The following is a 4,001-nucleotide window of genomic DNA, read 5'->3' as shown; positions in this document are numbered from 1 at the left end:
ACAAGGCGGGGCTGCGGGATGCCGGGAGCTCTCAACCAGTTCCCTCCTGAACCCAGCCGGTGGCTTCTCCTTCTTCACTTGACCTGGGTTCCTCCCTATGTCACTAACCCCCAAAGTACGATCTGGGGCCCCCCCACCCACTTTAGGAAAGAAAGAAGAAGACAGTAGGGCCACCTGATCTGCGCAGGTGTGAAGCTGGGAGCCTCAGACCCGCACCGCCCTGAGGCGGGGGAGGTACGTCTGCATGGGAGAGGATCATGATAATGATAATGATTGATCATGATTGATAATGATCATGATAAGCGCCAATACGATGACTGTTGTTACACAGAAGTAGCAGCTGCTTCTACCGCCCAGGTTCACGCTAAGACCCGGGCTCTTGGGTCAGGTGGACCTTCTGTACTATATCACTCACTCACCCCAACAACAGAAGGAGGAGATATTTTTGCCTTAATTTACAGGTGAAAAAGTCAATATCAGGGAGATGACAAGTAGAGACCGATGGCCGGAGTCTGAGCCTCACCTGGCTCTCTGTTTATTATTTGCTGCGGGACCACTGCGTACAGCTGCCCAGGTCGCACACTGTAGAACTCAAGGAGGTGCCATTCACTTAGACTACAGTGTGAATGTGGCCCCCGGTTCCGCAGCGCGGTGGCCCGGTTAGCTCACGGTTTTGCGAGGGAAGGTTCAAGCAGGTGTCTGCACAAAGTCATTGGAAGCAGAGCAGGAATCCCTGTGGCTCTAAGGGTTGCATACCTGGCTTTCCCCAGGATGTCCTCTGACTGGAGACTCTGCCATGCGTCTCCAGGCTGGCAGAAACCCACACCGGGAGAAAGGCAGGTTCCTGCCTCCTGTGGAATGCACTGGCCTGGGGGCCAGGCAGGAACCAGGGCCAGGGACCGTGTCTCTGACGTGCCAACCCTTTGTTGGTAAACGCTCTCTCCAAGACCTCGCTCCGACAGAGAAGCCACAGACAGAGGGTTCTGCTTTGCAGCGTGATGTAAACTTGGGCCCACCTTCCCGTCTTCGGAGTATGTGCCAGCACCAGCCATCTTTGTGCCGGCGCCTGCCATCCTTGGGACGAAGGATCCCCAAGGAGACGGAGTCGAGAGCCAAGAGCATAACTAAGAGCGAGCCTCGAGCTTCTTCCCAGCAGGAGCCGGGAGTAGCGTATAGAGCTGCGTCTGAACCCGGCACAGAATCCTCCGTGAGGGCCCAGCTCCCTCCACAGTGCTCCATCTCTAAGCCATCGGTCCCTTTCCCCTGCATCGGCCTCCGGCTGTTGTACGGCAAGCTTGCCTTTTTCCTGAGGCCTCCGATGCAGCTCAAGGTAGCTGGGAAAAGCTGTGTGGGTGCTCGGCTTGCTCCCCTGGCCCCAGACACTTCCACGCAGCCTTGGAGGATGCAAACTCGGGGTGGGGGGTGGACATCTGGACAGACAACTTCAGGAGCATCCTGCTGTCCCTAGTCCTCCCGTTCTGAGGACAATCCTATCGGGCAGAGTGCGGACTCCTCCAGATGGACAATCTTTTGCTCACCTGAGCGAAGACACGCCAGCGAGGAAGTTCAAGGTCAGCCGCCTTCTCCCGTGGGCCTGGCCACAGTCTGCTCCAAAGGTGCAGGAGAGAGAAACAGCAATGAGAAAAGGGGGCCCAGGAAGGGGGGGGCAGGTGCCGCCCGAGCTCCCCGGGGCCCTCCCCACTCCTGCGTCGGCGTCTTCCTGAGCCCAGACGATTCTTTGGGCTCCCCGTGTCCTTATAACAAAGGAGTCCCATTTACGTGGCTTTCTATGTTTTGCCCGTCTGGGTGGGTTCTGGCCAGCGCCCACCGAACGCGTGACCGTCAGAGCTGCCGACTTGCTCCCCCACCCACCCCCAGGGAGGCAGGAGAGCTGGATGTGGGAGCCGCCTCTTCAGAGAGGAGGACACGGCACGACACGGCCCTGCCTCTGACAGCCCCCCAGCCCTCCCACCAGGGGCGTGCACCCTAAATACAGACCTCTCTCTGCGTCCCCTCCGAGATGGGGTGACCGACAGCCTGCCGATGTCCGTCCTGGGATCTGCGTGTTCGAAGGCAGACGCAGCGTCTCGTGCACGCTTGAACTTCAGACTCGGGCATCGTTTTGGGGGCCGACGTTGAGGACCCCACGTCCTCTGGGTGAGCCGAAGCCCTCCTCGTGGGAGCCCCCCGAGTGTTCAGCTTACATTCCTTTCCTTCATCAGCGCTTTTGGCCTCAGCCACCGTCTGACCCGTCGGGGGCTGTGCTCGGGAAAGCAGATGTGGATGCTGCTGTCCCATCGTCTCCCAGGAATACCGGAGGTCTTCTCGGTGGTTCTGGAGAGTTCTGGAGAGTTCTGGAGAGTTTCCTGGCCTGCCGCCTGAAAAAGCAAACACCCCCAGGGACAGCTAAGTGACCTCCAGGAGCTGCAGAGGCCCGGGCCTGAGAACAGCTCTCCTGGCTGGCAGCTGCTGAGTCCCTGAGCGGGCAAGGTGTCACTTTAGGACCTTCGTAAAGGAGGGGCTGAGGGCCATCAAGTGGGCCAGGGGGCTGTGAGGTCGAGACGCTCCCCCGCCTCACGCGAGGTTGACAAAACCCGAGGCGTCACGTCAAACGTGGGGACAGGTGTGCAGATGGAGGGCGAGGGGGTCCAGCCCGCCGAGCCACACGGGAGCACTGCCGGGGCTGGGAAGGACATCCGATGCTTCCACAGAACCTGGAAATTCTGATTTTGTGCGAAACCCCCCAGTGTCTAATAAAATGTTGGCAGCTAATTGAATTTACAAACAGTATTTTATGCCGACCAAGCAGATACTCTCTGCCGAGCGGATGTGGCCTGCTGGCCATCTGTTTGTGGCCTCTGCCGTCACTCTGTCTAAGAGGCAGTGGCTCTGTGAGGGGTGGGCACGGGCTCGGTCAGACACGTGACCTCTGGTGGACAGCCTCACAAACCGGGCTGAAGGCCGGCGTGCGACAGGACACAGGCCGGGGTGGTGAGCCGGGGAGCCTTGGTCTCGGTGGCCTGGGAACATCTTTGGCTAGGAGCGTCCATTTATTCTTTTCGGTTTTAGTAGATCTGCTGCCAAAGCGAGCGCCGTCTGTTCTTTCAGTGGGTCTGCGATGTGCCGGGCACTGGGAGATGGTGCCGTGTGAACTTTCTGTGGCTGGCGTAACAGATACACCGCACACGTGGTGGCTTAAAACAGCAAGACAATTCTCTCATGGCCCTGGAGGCCGGAAGCCGGAAGCCAGTTCCACGGGGCTGAAATCAGGGTGTCAGGGCCACGCTGTCCCCAGGGACTCGGTGGGAGCATCTGCTCCTCGCCTCTTCCGGTGTCCGGTGGCTGCCGGCACCCCTCGACCTGCGGCTACATCCCTCCCACGCACGCCTCCGCGGTCACGGCCCCCACTTTTGCCTCTCTTAGAAGGACACTTGGGATTTGGTTTAGGATCCATCCGGATAACCCAGGATAATCCCCGCCCCCGCCCCCCAAGATGTCTTTAATCACATCCGCCAAGGCCCCTTTTCCTTATAAAGTAAGATCGCAGGTTTCAAGGGCTTAGGACCTGGTATCTTCGAGGGGCAAAGATTCCTCAGCCCGCCACGGGCTTTCTGAGGGGGCAGACGGGGAAGAGCCACAAGCCAATAAACACATAAAGCGACATCACACTCCGCAAGGACTGGGAATAATCATGGAACTGTGGTTTGACCCCCAAACCTCTGGGGATGCGCCATGGGCGGGAGGGGAGCCTGCCCCACCAGGCCTGTCCTGGCCTCCCTCCCACCAAGCAGGCAGAGCCAGAGCGCCTTCGAGCTGCTCCGCTGTGTCTCTGAGCTCACACCTGTCACAGGAGTTTGCCCAGGCCCCTGAATGAGACCAATGACTAGGTCATCCAGTGGATCATCCAGCACAGTCGAGATGGGACATTTCCAAGTGCAGCACAGGTTCAGCCTGGCGGCCACCGAGGAGGGACAGGCTCCGGCAGGGCTTACCTGGGAGAC

General features: G+C 59.2%; 1 long non-coding RNA gene across 1 annotated transcript in view; it reads right to left on the bottom strand.

Annotated features, from left to right (window-relative positions):
• Positions 1–2,039: 2,039 nt before the first annotated feature.
• LOC111738049 overlaps positions 2,040–4,001 on the bottom strand; it is a 9,394-nt gene continuing 7,432 nt past the window's right edge. The window contains exon 3 of the long non-coding RNA XR_002779658.1: positions 2,040–2,378. This is a non-coding gene — a long non-coding RNA (uncharacterized LOC111738049). The remainder of the gene's footprint in view (positions 2,379–4,001) is intronic.

The sequence above is a fragment of the Pteropus vampyrus genome, unplaced genomic scaffold (assembly GCF_000151845.1).
Source record: "Pteropus vampyrus isolate Shadow unplaced genomic scaffold, Pvam_2.0 Scaffold34, whole genome shotgun sequence".
Lineage (NCBI taxonomy): Eukaryota > Metazoa > Chordata > Mammalia > Chiroptera > Pteropodidae > Pteropus > Pteropus vampyrus.
This window is presented reverse-complemented; position numbering and strand designations above follow the sequence as displayed.